The sequence below is a fragment of the Oncorhynchus mykiss genome, chromosome 5, assembly GCF_013265735.2.
Source record: "Oncorhynchus mykiss isolate Arlee chromosome 5, USDA_OmykA_1.1, whole genome shotgun sequence".
NCBI classification, from domain to species: domain Eukaryota; kingdom Metazoa; phylum Chordata; class Actinopteri; order Salmoniformes; family Salmonidae; genus Oncorhynchus; species Oncorhynchus mykiss.
In genome coordinates, this window is record NC_048569.1 from 97,841,558 (window position 1) to 97,849,681 (window position 8,124).

Genomic DNA, 8,124 nt, shown 5'->3' on the forward strand with positions numbered 1-8,124 from the left:
CCGTTTCAGTCAACAATAATTTGCTCCTGACACAAACATGTGAGTGTTTGTCAAATGCAGAGAAATGTCAACAAACTAAGTTTAATCAAGATGTGAAGGATGAAAGTCTTAAGTGGATTATATATTGTAAATCTGTTTACTATATCTGGATATGGCCAGTCAGCCACAAACATATAAATTCAGCAAAAAAAGAAACGTCCTCTCACTGTCAACTGTGTTTATTTTCAGCAAACTTAACATGTGTAAATATTTGTATGAACATAACAAGATTAAACAACTGAGACATAAATTGAACAAGTTCCACAGACATGTGACTAACAGAAATGGAATAATGTGTCCCTGAACAAAGGGGGGTTCAAAATCAAAAGTAACAGTCAGTATCTGGTGTGGCCACCAGCTGCATTAAGTACTGCAGTGCATCTCCTCCACATGGACTGCACCAGATGTGCTAGTTCTTGCTGTGAGATGTTAAAAAAATAAACCTCACTCTTCCAACAAGGTACCTCCAAGTTCCCTTTTTTTTGTTGCTGAGTTTATTTCTGTTTACTATACCTGATTTTGGCCATTATCAGCCAACAACTATTTTTTTTAACCTTCATTTAAATAGGCAAGCCAGTTAAGAACACATTCGTATTTACAATGAAGGCCTAGCCCGGCCAATGCTGGGTCAATTGTGTGCCACCCTATGGGACTCCGAATCACAGCCGGTTGTGATTCAGCCTGGAATCAAACCAGGGTCTGTAGTGACGCCTCTAGCACTGAGATGCAGTGCCTTAGACCACTGCACCACTTGTGAGCCCAGTTATTATCCTGAGACAGGATATCCTGTATATCTGTTTACTATACCTGGTTACGGCTATTGCCAGCCAACTACCATGTACAGTTGAAGTCGGAAGTTTACATACACTTAGGTTGGAGTCAGTAAAACTAGTTTTTCAACCACTCCACAAATTTCTTTTTAACAAACTATAGTTTTGGCAAGTCGGTTAGGACATCTACTTTGTGCATGACACAAGTAATTTTTCCAACAATTGTTTACAGACAGATTATTTAACTTATAATTCACTGTATCACAATTCCAGTGGGTCAGAAGTTTACATACACTAAGTTGACTGTGCCTTTAAACAGCTTGGAAAATTCCAGAAAATTATGTCATGGCTTTAGAAGCTTCTGATAGGCTAACTGACATAATTTGAGGCAATTGGAGGTGTACATGTGGATGTATTTCAAGACCTACCTTCAAACTCAGTGCGTCTTTGCTTGACATCATGGGAAAATCAAAAGAAATCAGCCAAGACCTCAGAAAATAAATTGTAGACCTCCACAAGTCGGGGCGGCAGGGTAGCCTAGTGGTTAGAGCGTTGTAACCAGAAGGTTGCGAGTTCAAACCCCCGAGCTGACAAGGTACAAATCTGTCGTTCTGCCCCTGAACAGGCAGTTCCCAGGCCGTCATTGAAAATAAGAATTTGTTCTTAACTGACTTGCCTGGTTAAATAAAGGTAAAACATTTTTTTTTTAAAAGTCTGGTTCATCCTTGGGAGCAATTTCCAAACGCCTGAAGCTACCACATTCATCTGTACAAACAATAGTATGCAAGTATAAACACCATGGAACCACGCAGCCGTCAGTCATACTGCTCAGGAAGGAGACGCGTTCTGTCTCCTAGAGATGAATGTACTTTAGTGCGAAAAGTGCAAATCAATCGCAGAACAGCAAAGGACCTTGTGAAGATGCTGGATGAAACAGGTACAAAAGTATCTATATCCATAGTAAAATGAGTCCTATATCAACATAACCTGAAAGGGCGCTCAGCAAGGAAGAAGCCACTGCTCCAAAACCGCCATAAAAAAGCCAGACTACGGTTTGCACATGGGGACAAAGATCATACTTTTTGGAGAAATGTCCTCTATTCTGATGAAACAAAATTAGAACTGTTTGGCCATAATGACCATCGGTATGTTTGGAGGAAAAGGGGGGAGGCTTGCAAGCCGAAGAACACCATCCCAACCGTGGTGCACGGGGGTGGCAGCATCATGCTGTGGGGGTGCTTTGCTGTAGGAGGGACTGGTGCACTTCACAAAATAGATGGCATCATGAGGTAGGAAAATTATGTGGATATATTGAAGCAACATCTCAAGACATCAGTCGGGAAGTTTAAGCTTGGTTGCAAATGGGTCATCCAAATGGACAATGACCCCAAGCATACTTGCAAAGTTGTGGCAAAATGGCATAAGGACAACAAAGTCAAAGTATTGAAGTGGCCATCACAAAGCCCTGACCTCAACCCTATAGAAAAGTTGTGAACAGAATTGAAAAAGCGTGTGCGAGCAAGGAGGCCTACAAACCTGACTCAGTTACACCAGCTCTGTCAGGAGGTATGGGCCAAAATTCACCCAACTTATTGTGGGAGGCTACCCAAAATGTTTGGCCAAAGTTAAACAATTTAAAGGCAATGCTACCAAATACTAATTGAATGTATGTAAACTTCTGACCCACTGGGAATGTGATGAAAGAAATAAAAGCTTAAATAAATAATTCTCTCTACTATTATTCTGACATTTCACATTCTTAAAATAAAGTGGTGATCCTAACTGACCTAAGACAGGGAATTTTTACTAGGATTAAATGTCAGGAATTGTGAAAAACTGAGTTTAAATGTATTTGGTTAAAGTCTGTACGGTATAACAAGAAAATCTCCCACAATGACGCCACACTAAAATCTAAAATAAACACACCACAGAACATAAAACTGATATTTTGACAAATATATTAGACATGTTGATTCTACAAAAGAAGCAGATACAAAAAGGAATTATTTTTACAAAGTCCAATCATATCATTCCTTCAACAAATATTACAGTATATTGTCTATCCCAAATGGCACCCTAGTCCTTTTATAGTGCAGTACCCTGGTCAAAAGTAGTGTACTATAAAGGGAACAGGGTGCCATTTAGGAAGTACACAGTGCCTTTGGAATGTATTCAGACCCCTTGACTTTTTCCACATTTTGTTATGTTACAGTTTTATTCAAAAATTGATTAAATAAATAAAAATCCTCAGCAATCTACACACAATACCCCATAATGACAAAGCAAAAACTGTTTTGTTTTTTAAAACTTTGGGCAAATGTAAAAACAAATACAAAACAGAAATACCTTATTTATATTTACATATTAGAGTTCACCAAAATGCACCGAAAGGACTCTGACCATGAGAAACAAGATTCTCTGGTCTGATGAAACCAAGATTGAACTCTTTAGCCAGAATGCCAAGTGTCACGTCTGGAGGAAATCTGGCACCAACCCGATTTAACATCTCTGGAGACCTGAAAATAGCTGTGCAGCGACGCTCCCCATCAAACCTGACAGAGCTTGGATCTGCAGAGAAGAATGGGAGAAACTCCCCAAATACAGGTGTGCCAAGTTATCTTCATACCCATGAAGACTGGAGGCTGTTATCGCTGTTCAAGGTGCTTCAACAAAGTGCTGAGTAAAGGGTCTGAATACTTATGTAAATATAATATTTCAGTTTATTTTGAATAAATTAGCAAAAATGTCTAAAAAACATTTTTTTCTTTGTCATTATGAGGTATTGTGATTGAGGAAACAATTGTTTAAAATCCATTTTAGAATAAGGTTGTTACGTAACAAAATGTGGAAAAAGTCAAGGGGTCTGAATACTTTCCGAAGGCACTTTACATTTCATCACAGAAGAAAACAACATTACCACCTACATCACTTCCTGTCTGGTCCCATAGAAAACAACATTACCATCTCCATCTCTTCCTGTCAGGGCCCATAGAAAACAACAGTACCACCTAGATCTCTTCCTGTCTGGGCCCATAGAAAACAACATTACCACCTACATCTCTTCCTGTCTGGGCCCATAGAAAACAACATTACCACCTACATCTCTTCCTGTCTGGTCCCAAAGAAAACAACATTACCATCTCTTCCTGTCTGGGCCCATAGAAAACAACATTACCACCTACATCTCTTCCTGTCTGGTCCCAAAGAAAACAACATTACCATCTCTTCCTGTCTGGTCCCATAGAAAACAACATTACCACCTACATCTCTTCCTGTCTGGGCCCATAGAAAACAACATTACCATCTCTTCCTGTCTGGTCCCATAGAAAACAACATTACCATCTCTTCCTGTCTGGGCCCATATAAAACAACATTACCATCTACATCTCTTCCTGTCTGGTCCCATAGAAAACAACATTACCATCTACATCTCTTCCTGTCTGGTCCCATAGAAAACAACATTACCACCTACATCTCTTCCTGTCTGGTCCCATAGAAAACAACATTACCATCTCTTCCTGTCTGGTCCCATAGAAAACAACATTACCATCTCTTCCTGTCTGGGCCCATAGAAAACAACATTACCATCTCTTCCTGTCTGGTCCCATAGAAAACAACATTACCACCTCCATCTCTTCCTGTCTGGTCCCATAGAAAACAACATTACCATCTCTTCCTCTCTGCAATACATTCTAAATCCTTAGATCTATTTAGTTAACATTGTGTGTAGTCTTGAAAGCTGATTTGTGCACATTCTGGTTGGCTTTCAATAAAAAAATATTCACAACTTGAGAGCAGAAAACAAAAATACAAAATAAGAATCGAGACTTATAAAAAGCCTCAGCCTTTCCCCAAACTCATTTCAGTGGTGTAACCAAAGTGTTACCTGAATCATGTGGCATGGGATGTATTCATTTGTGCAAACGTATTACAGTGGTGTAACCAGGGTTACAGATACAACCTGAATCATGTGGCATGGGGTATATTCATTAGTGCAAACTCACTTCTATTTGACATATTCAGGTGGATACAACCCCGTTTTGCCCTGTTTGCTTCAGTTTATTTCCTAGTGAATACACTCTCGTACTCATTAATCAGATCAATGTCCAGTCAGCTATTTACACCTGTATCACCTTGACAACGTGTCTGGAAACAACCCAGGTAACCCAGGTAACCACTAAGGAAGTCCAGCTGACTTGCTGCTCTACTAAACACCCTAATAAATATGTGAAGAGAAAACACATGAAACATACCAAACAATGTCACATAGCTGGATGAACCAACTTCCCCCCCCCCCTTCTAAAATGTACAACAATGATGATTACTACCATAAATAAACTGTAGCAAGCCTGTGTTTATAAGTGTGGACATATCGTCTTTACAACTTCAGCATTCTTTTATGACACAGCTGATGCCACGCAGGGCCAACAGGCCAGAAGGTTGAGGGTTTACTGACCACCATGGACGAGACTCTCCCTGCCTGACCACCATGGACGAGACTCTCCCTGCCTGACCACCATGGACGAGACTCTCCCTGCCTGTCCACCATGGACGAGACTCTCCCTGCCTGACCACCATGGACGAGACTCTCCCTGCCTGACCACCATGGACGAGACTCTCCCTGCCTGTCCACCATGGACGAGACTCTCCCTGCCTGACCACCATGGACGAGACTCTCCCTGCCTGTCCCCCATGGACGAGACTCTCCCTGCCTGACCACCATGGACGAGACTCTCCCTGCCTGTCCACCATGGACGAGACTCTCCCTGCCTGACCACCATGGACGAGACTCTCCCTGCATGACCACCATGGACGAGACTCTCCCTGCCTGTCCACCATGGACGAGACTCTCCCTGCCTGACAACCATGGACGAGACTCTCCCTGCCTGACCACCATGGACGAGACTCTCCCTGCCTGACTCTCCCTGCCTGTCCACCATGGACGAGACTCTCCCTGCATGACCACCATGGACGAGACTCTCCCTGCCTGACCACCATGGACGAGACTCTCCCTGCCTGACCACCATGGATGAGACTCTCCCTGCCTGTCCCCCATGGACGAGACTCTCCCTGCCTGACTCTCCCTGCCTGTCCCCCATGGACGAGACTCTCCCTGCCTGACCACCATGGACGAGACTCTCCCTGCCTGACCACCATGGACGAGACTCTCCCTGCCTGACCACCATGGATGAGACTCTCCCTGCCTGACCACCATGGATGAGACTCTCCCTGCCTGTCCACCATGGACGAGACTCTCCCTGCCTGACTCTCCCTGCCTGTCCACCATGGACGAGACTCTCCCTGCCTGACCACCATGGACGAGACTCTCCCTGCCTGACCACCATGGACGAGACTCTACCTGCCTGACCCACTATTGATCCTTATAAACTGTAGAGAGTAGACCCACTACTGATCCTTATAAACTGTAGAGAGTAGACCCACTACTGATCCTTATAAACTGTCCAGAGTAGACCCACTACTGATCCTTATAAACTGTGGAGAGTAGACCCACTACTGATCCTTATCAACTGTGGAGAGTAGACCCACTACTGATCCTTATAAACTGTAGAGAGTAGACCCACTACTGATCCTTATCAACTGTGGAGAGTAGACCCACTACTGATCCTTATAAACTGTCCAGAGTAGACCCACTACTGATCCTTATAAACTGTGGAGAGTAGACCCACTACTGATCCTTATCAACTGTAGAGAGTAGACCCACTACTGATCCTTATCAACTGTGGAGAGTAGACCCACATCAGCTGACCTCTCCACTGCCCATCAGCTGACCTCTCCACTGCCCATCACCTGACCTCTCCGCTGCCTATCAGCTGACCTCTCCGCTGCCTATCAGCTGACCTCTCCACTGCCTATCACCTGACCTCTCCACTGCCTATCAGCTGACCTCTCCGCTGCCTATCAGCTGACCTCTCCGCTGCCCATCAGCTGACCTCTCCACTGCCTATCAGCTGACCTCTCCGCTGCCCATCAGCTGACCTCTCCACTGCCTATCAGCTGACCTCTCCGCTGCCCATCAGCTGACCTCTCCGCTGCCTATCAGCTGACCTCTCCGCTGCCTATCAGCTGACCTCTCCGCTGCCCATCACCTGACCTCTCCTCTGCCCATCAGCTGACCTCTCCGCTGCCTATCACCTGACCTCTCCGCTGCCCATCACCTGACCTCTCCGCTGCCCATCACCTGACCTCTCCTCTGCCCATCAGCTGACCTCTCCGCTGCCTATCAGCTGACCTCTCCACTGCCCATCAGCTGACCTCTCCACTGCCCATCACCTGACCTCTCCGCTGCCTATCAGCTGACCTCTCCGCTGCCAGACTGGTAGTCTATATTGTTACTATGAATGGTGGACAGACAGACTGGTAGACTATATTGTTACTATGAATAGTGGATAGAGGCCAGGATAGACAGACTGGTAGTCTATATTGTCACTATGAATTGTGGATAGAGGACAGACTGGTAGTCTATATTGTCACTATGAATAGTGGATAGAGGACAGACTGGTAGTCTATATTGTCACTATGAATAGTGGATAGAGGACAGACTGGTAGTCTATATTGTCACTATGAATAGTGGATAGAGGACAGACTGGTAGTCTATATTGTTACTATGAATGGTGGATAGACAGACTGGTAGTCTATATTGTTACTATGAATAGTGGATAGACAGACTGGTAGTCTATATTGTTACTATGAATGGTGGATAGACAGACTGGTAGTCTATATTGTTACTATGAATGGTGGATAGACAGACTGGTAGTCTATATTGTTACTATGAATAGTGGATAGAGGACAGACTGGTAGTCTATATTGTCACTATGAATAGTGGATAGAGGACAGACTGGTAGTCTATATTGTTACTATGAATGGTGGATAGAGGACAGACTGGTAGTCTATATTGTCACTATGAATGGTGGATAGACAGACTGGTAGACTATATTGTTACTATGAATAGTGGATAGAGGCCAGGATAGACAAACTGGTAGTCTATATTGTTACTATGAATGGTGGATAGACATACTGGTAGACTATATTGTTACTATGAATAGTGGATAGAGGGTAGGACAGACGGACTGGTAGTCTATATTGTCACTATGAATGGTGGATAGACAGACTGGTAGTCTATATTGTTACTATGAATGGTGGATAGACAGACTGGTAGTCTATATTGTCACTATGAATGGTGGATAGACAGACTGGTAGTCTATATTGTCACTATGAATAGTGGATAGAGGACAGACTGGTAGACTATATTATCACTATGAATAGTGGATAGAGGACAGACTGGTAGACGTCATTG